At 43.0% G+C, this 7,500-nt stretch overlaps 1 long non-coding RNA gene across 1 annotated transcript in view; it reads left to right on the top strand.

Moving 5' to 3' along the window:
• LOC136855613 (uncharacterized) overlaps positions 1–6,125 on the top strand; it is a 525,389-nt gene extending 519,264 nt beyond the window's left edge. The window contains exon 3 of the long non-coding RNA XR_010858079.1: positions 5,742–6,125. This is a non-coding gene — a long non-coding RNA (uncharacterized lncRNA). The remainder of the gene's footprint in view (positions 1–5,741) is intronic.
• The last annotated feature ends 1,375 nt before the right edge of the window (positions 6,126–7,500 follow it).

Genomic DNA, 7,500 nt, shown 5'->3' with positions numbered 1-7,500 from the left:
CTTGCATTGGGCTTGATTATTTCATTACATGTTGCAGCACATTACTGTAATATCCTTTAATAAAATGTGGAAAACTTGAAACACGAAAATGAAAGTTAAAGATGAAGGAAAGAGAACTGGGAGTGATTGTCACCTTCAGACTTACCGCTGGAATAGATAATGCAGTGATCAATTGCATCAAAAGTCCTTGGTCCGTTGGGATGGTAATTCTCCCAAATTCGAGACTGAGACAAAGGTTAAGTGGTCTGCTCGAAATGCATCTGGTTTGGTTGGGCGTTACTGTGTCTGATCTTTGAAGCTTGGGGGAGCTTGGGTCACCACTGGTCTCGGCTCCTCCCACAAGCCAACTTGGTGTGGGTACAGGTATTGTCTGTAGAATGATAAAAAACTCGCCAGTACAAAGGTCATAGAAAATTGAGCTTAAGGTACAATCTAGCTAAGGGTGGTCCTAGCAAAACCTATCCCGTCTGATATGTCTCTAAACTAAAATTCCTATCCCTTTTGATGGTTGGGCTTTGGTCACAACAACTGCTCACTTGCTTCCCTACCTGCTATGCCCTTTTAATTTAACAAAGAGAGAGCTTATTTTTATATTTCGATTAAATTAAGGAAGGGAGGTCGAATGGCTATTACAAATATTTACAATAGTTCACCCCCTTAAAAAGGCCTTCACTCCCTTTGAGGCGTGAAGGTCTGTACTAAGTAAGCTGTTCTCCTCGATTACTTTACCCTTTTCCCCAGAACAGATTTTGCACTCTTCAGTGCAACTAGCTAAGGATCTACCTGACTCTAGAATGGGATGTGAGCTCTGATCACTTATTTCTACAGACTCTTAACACTATTTAAAGGTGCTTACGGATATTTACGTGCTACCTCTGATGATCGTGATATTCAGTCCTAGCCAATTGATACATGCAGTTGTGCTTTCATGACATAACCTATTGGAACACTGCCATAGCGCCAACGTAAAGGACACTGAATTAGCTAAGTTACAATATTCTTGCAAGTATACAATGTCTTACACTAGAATTTGCAACCACAGTAAACAAAGATATAATCCGTGTTCTTTAAATGAATTTTCTTTATATGGAAAATGCTTGCCTCAGCTGAGGTATTATGCCATGCATGTCATGAGCTCAGTGGCTCTGTTCACAATAGTTACGATTACTGGCTTCACAAGATATACTTCTGTGGTTACTGCTGCTCATTGCAAGGTTTAAATGACAAGGTAACTATACTACTTACTCAATCTGGTCTAGGATGTTACTAAGACAGAGATCACAATGGCTACCTCCTCTGGTCAGGAGCCAGGATCACTCTGATATGGAAAGGGCACTGTGCCAAGAGGACATGAGTGCCAGGATGAGCTCGTGGCTCTTGCAACTACTTGGCTTTCTTCTGCTCCTTGTTCTTCTTCTTCAGGTTCCTCCAAGGCCTATCTATGTCAGTCCTAGGAGGTGATGAGGGCACCGACTCTGGGGAAAGGCCAGAAGGGCTAGCAGGCGAGAAGTCAAGGGTAACCTCAACAGCTACAGGAGAGCTCCCTACTCTGGCTGCTGTGACAACCGGAGCAAGAGTGGTCTCAACCCCTGTGTCTGGGGAGGCCAGTTCCTGGTCTCCTAGAGAAGGTGTAGCAGTTTGATCGACCAGGGGCTCATCCTCTGGGGATGGATTTGGTGAGGAAGAAGTGTTGAGTGCCGAAGGCTCACAGGTTGATAAGATTAGCGCTGTGACAGGTCCTGGATCTCCTGGAGGAGGATCGTCTCATGATCTGGATCTGGCACAGGGTCCAATTCTTGTTGTGGCTCAACATCTGAGATGGACAGAGCGTGGCACTGCTCAGAGCTCGCAAGTGGCACTGGCAGAGATTGATGGTCAGGCATGCCTGACGAGGGATCTGAAGGTGCAATACCTTGTGAATGGCTTGAGTTGGACTGAGACAGAGATTCCTGTCCCAGCTGGAGGTCAGAGCTCTTGGAGAGTCTTGATTTGGGGCATCCGCTGGGTGTTGCTTATTTGGGCAGCCCTCCCAATTAGTGGAGTGGCCTGTCACCTTGCACGCTCTGCAGCAGTACTGCTTCCCTTGAGTGTCCTTTCGTGGAGAGGGATGACCTCGTTGCTGGCTGTCCTTTCGTGGAGAGGGAGGACTAAGCCTGGAATTGCTTTGCGTGTGCCCCTTCCTCTGACCACCTCAGCTGGCAGAAGGTGGTTCTTCTTCTTTTGGTGGCATGCCAGTCAAAGTGGCTTTGTTTTGATTTGGTGATCCTACAGTCGGGGCCTCCACAGAGGAGGTAGTGTGGCTGTGAAGTGACCCAACAGGAAATCCACTCCAGGCCTGATTCCACTCACCATGCCAAGGCGGTGAGGTAGCGTGCCCCAAGGTGTTGTGACCTGGAGCTTGACTGTGGGAATGGTTTTGTGTAGCCCTCTACCCATTTTATCTATCACCAAGTTTTCTCATCAACTGTGGCACTGGCTGCTAGAGCCATTAAGGGGTGCCACTGAGATGAACTGGTTGTCCAGCCTCTCAGAGTGAAGTATCTTCTGCGACCCAGCCGCGGAGAATGAGGTGCTTATTAAGTTGACGAACTTGATGGCTGGGACATGATTTGGTCAGGCTGGATGTCCAGCACTATAGTGGATGGCAGCACCACAGGATCGGCAAGAGCCCTGTGTGGGGGCTCGGTTACCTGCAGTGACTGTTGGTGGAAAGGGTTGAGTGGAAGTAGAGGGAGAGGAGTTCTGGTTATTGGTAGTAGGCTGCTTATTGTTGCCCAACTTGTAGCGGCAATCAGATTCAGTGTGCCCCACCTTTTTACAGTGGGTGCATGTAGGCTTGCTAGGCAGTCCATTCTTCAGGTGAGTCGAGCCTGAGAAATACCCGGGTGGCACTACGCACCGCTGAGATGTGCTGTGGGACTGGTTGTAGATTTCCCAGGAATTGGCCATACAGCAGTGTGGTGGGCTGCTTGTCATTGAGGTTTGAGATACACAGCAAGGGGCCCAGGCACACATTGGAGAAGATCCTCCAGCATGGTCCGATTGAATAGGTCCTCGAATGTAGTGCACGACAGGGAGTCGAACCAGCAGGTACCAGACTGGTCTTGTGACAGGCCCATTCAGTTCAGGACCAGCTGACTTGCTTGACAAGACCTTGGAACTGCTGTCTCCATTTCTCCAGGGTTATTTCGTAGGCTTTCGTTATGACCCTCTGAACTTCTGCCATGTCGCCTCTTTGACTCTTCTCCAGTGAGAAGAGGGCTGCCTTAGCTTTACTTTCCATGTGCTTGGCAAGCACTAAGGTCTTCTTAGTCTCAGTGGTGTTGGAGTTGTCAAAAAGAGTCTCTATTTCCTCCAACCATGCTTCTGGTTCTTCCTCAGTCTACTTGGCGACTAGGGAAATAAAGCTTGAGATTGGAGCATTTGGTGCAGCAGGTGTGGGGTTGGAGGCTTGTTGGATAGCCATAGCTTCAGCACTTTCCTTTCTTGCCTTCTCCAGCTCAAGCTCCTTTTCTTTATGGGCTACTTCTTGCTGTCTTCCCTTCTCTTCTCTTGCATCTTCCAGCTGCCTCTGTTCTTCAGCATGCCTCCTCTGTTCTGCTTCATACTTACTCTGTTCCTCTTTTTCCTTCCACTGTTCTGCTCTTTCTTCCCTCTCTTGCTTGGCCAAGTCATCCAGCTGTTCCTTGACCCACTTGGCGAGTTTGTGTCCCATGAGACTTGCCTCCTTCCCCAGATCCATGAAGGTTCTATAATGTTCTGTCACCATGGTTCTGGTAGGTAAGGGTGGTTACTTGGGACGACTGGACGTACTTCGGAATTGCGGAAGTGTCCCTCAGATTTGGGTGATACTTCACTTGTGTGACACCCTTTTAATAAGGTGGCACTGTGGTTGAGTGTGCTGTGCAAAGGTCACACTTGTGGCACTCTGTATCTCTAGGTACAGGTGCAGCTTGTGCAGTCACAGAGGACTTTTTGTCTTTAGTGGCACTATGGTGCCAGTGCATTCCTAGGAATCAACACTCTCTGGGAGCACAACTAGTTGTACTAAGTGGAGAATGCACTATTCCCAAGCAGAGTGTACTAATAAGTAGGAGAAAAAAGGAAAGGTAAGAAGAAACAGATAGGTAAGTGCTTCAGTTTGTGACAGTGCCTTAGATTAGTGGCACTGTGTAAAAGAAAAATCAGTTGTGGTTGCCTTGGCCCTCGTGGGTGACTAGTTCCTAGGACCAGCTGTGCTACTTCCTTTCATGCAGGACGAGAAAGGCTTTTATGCTTAAGTTTGGATAAAAGACCCCACTCGTGGCAGACAGTTTTCAATAACTGTGGTTAAGCTTAACTTATCTTCATCTATGTGTGGGACAGAGGTGTTTCTTTTTATTTGTTTTAAGTAATTATTCCTATGTCGGCCCGTTCTTTCAGTGAAGAGAGAGAGAGAGAGAGAGAAGAGAAAAGAAAAGTATCCAGCGAGCGAAGTTCTCGCTGCCTGAGTAAATAAGGAAAATTGTAAATGCACACTAGCAGGTTTCTTTTCTTGAAATACTTCTTACTTTGGCTATGTTAGGTAATGGGTTGTCTTGCCAATATTAGCGTGTCCTATTACCATTCTCTTCTTAATTCTTGGTAATATTCCTTCATTCTTAGGATGGTATGTATGGTTAAATTATGAGTTTCATTTTTTTTATATAATTCCCTGCAAAAGTGTATATTTTTGTAGGAACTTTTGTTACATTTCCTAAATAAATTCCCTGTTGCATCAAATCCTATACCTAGTTTTCCCTTTAACTTAAGTATATTTTTTTTTCTAAGATTTGTGAGTATGGTAATGCACGAGACAAAGTAGTTCGCTAAGCCGAGCTTATGAGGCAGATGTTATTTGTGACATCACTCAGGTAAACAACAACTAAGTTTTAAGCTGGTGGCTATTGGCTCGCAGGCAACCCCTTCTTAAGATGGCGGACGGGCCACATGACCACACACAGCTGATGGCTTAAAACACAATGGCTTTACTGGGAGTGAGTGGAGGGAGGACGCCGACTGGCGAAGAAATACACAATCTCCCGCCTTTCTTTGCTAAGTTATTACAATACAAAAGAACAAAACACTTTAATTCCTCTTACCAGACGAATGAAGCTTATGTGGGAATACAAGTTTTAACTTAGAATACCACAAACGCGAGTTATTTCACGTTATAAAGATGGAAAACGAATTTGTTATGATTTCTCTTTTTTCCTGCGCCGAAATTATATTCTACAGATGTCGGCCTTACAGTTCATTTGCGATATTAATGGAAAAGAAATTTAATGTGATTTCGCATGAGGAAATGTAATTGTCTTCGTGATGCTCTATTGGTGGCCTTCTCTCTGGGGCTGAAACGGTTGCTGCTTTGTAAGAAATATCCTCTGGACTTGTAAATTGTCCATCCTATCTTACGAGAGAAGCACTAGTTCAAAAATTTAATATTATGCATTAATCACTGGCTGGTGAATAGCAAAATATTAAATATTGACTTGGTATGCGGGTCTGGCAGATGGTGTTTGAATTTGGTAAACTCTCACTTCCCTTATTATTGTGAATTGTAACTTATAGCTGCTCTCATTTAATGCACACTTTCCTACCTACTCTTCTTATTATTATAACATTGGTATTCTTAATATTACTTACCTTGGGAGAATTTATCATGAAATTAATATGATCTGACTTTTTATCTTTGAATTAATTCATATTTAATCTGATTGCAGGTTCTTCTAATCCCAGAGATATCAGCAAGGGGTCGACACTTATGTGAGTCATTCTGCTGATGAGTTTAATTATTAATTTTAAGAATTTATATTGCCTTGCTTAACCTAAGACCCGTGTAATCATATCAGATAAGGCTGAAAGTTACCTAAAAAAAAAAAAACAGATAATTTAACATAACTAAGTTAGGTCGCCAGTTGAGACTAGATTACTGAATATAGCGATGTATTCTGAACACATGAACTAAATCAACAACATTACTCAAACAACTAGTTCAACAATGAAAATATTAACTGATTTCTTATGGGAGCTAACAACAGCTCCGACTTTGTCCCACTTTGGACGCAAGATATTTCAACATAAAGGGGTGAATAATGCAACGACTCGGGGCCTCTTGTGACGGATCTATAAAGCAATTGCAAGTGCATGAATGGAGGATCTTAGTATCAAGGATGCTAATACTTCTCCAAACAAGAGGATGGCCATGTCCAAGGCTTGCACAATTCTGGAAGAGACGTATCCAGATAACATTCCAGTATCAAAAGAACTCTCACTTGGCATTAATTGACTGCAAGGGGTGAATCTTAGATCAAGAATATTACTTTAACTCCATGTAGGATAATTTATTCAATTCCACTAGGCAATAATAATTGTACTTAACATATTTGACTTCATGAATAGGATATGGTTTTGTTAGGATTCACAAGAGAAAATTGAGAGAACTGGGGATTTCTATTCCACATTTTCAAAAAGACGACAAAACTGTGTTCAATCTGACCAATTATAAGTTATCAAAAGAGAGGGATTTTTCCTCTCATTAGGTCTGGATTTTGGTCTGACTCGCTTCAAGCCTTCATATAGTCAGTTTTATGGCTGTTTGGATTCTTTGTTTTCCAGGTTACTTAATCTTCGCCTCGTACTCCAGTTAGAGAATTAGCTCAGAAAACCTATAATAATTTTACAACTAGATGGCAGTTCTCCAAAAATGATTTATACACCCGTCTGGAACTGAGTAAGCATGATGAATTGGCAATAACTAAAATGGACAAAAGAAAGAGTTCTTAAGTAAATAGGAATATGTACAAAAATGGACTATTTTGGGAGACGAAAAGAAATTTCAAAAAATAGGAGAACCTCAGTATTCCAATATCTTTAAATTGGAGGATCGAATAAATCGATTTTTTAAATATCTAAAAGACCGAAATATTACAAGTTCTGATACTTACGAATCTTCATACAGCACGGGTGCTTCTTGACGGGTGATGTGTGGTTACCTAAAATTCACAAAAAAGGTATCCTGATGAGACCTATACTGACCTCATGACACTCCTAATCATTCGTTGGCTAAATTTCTAGTCCCACTTCTTACACTTTTAAAAACTAACAGTTATAGTATTAAAAACTGAAAATTTCAAGGAAAGGATTTGACTGCAAGACTCCGATCTTTTTATGGCTAGCGTAGATGTTGAATATCTTTCTACAAATGTCCCTAACTGAGGCCCTGTCCACACGAGTGAGCTCTGCTCGGTAAGCTTTGCCTCCATGCGGGCTAGCCTGTCATACGCATTTATGCTGCAGTCCAAACGACGTTGGTTGGATAGTGAGAGCCCGGCAGTGACTAGCACAGGATCAGTTGTGCACGACAACATGGCTCGTAGGACACGCAAGAAGAAAATTGCACTGTGTATTCTGTGTATTGTACAGTGTAGCAATAAGCGCAAAGATAAAAGTGACAAGGCAGAAAAGTAAGTAAAGAGTGGC

Source organism: Macrobrachium rosenbergii, chromosome 32 (assembly GCF_040412425.1).
Source record: "Macrobrachium rosenbergii isolate ZJJX-2024 chromosome 32, ASM4041242v1, whole genome shotgun sequence".
Taxonomy (NCBI): domain Eukaryota; kingdom Metazoa; phylum Arthropoda; class Malacostraca; order Decapoda; family Palaemonidae; genus Macrobrachium; species Macrobrachium rosenbergii.
Note: the sequence above shows the minus strand (reverse complement) of the source record. Positions and strands in the feature narration are given on the sequence as shown.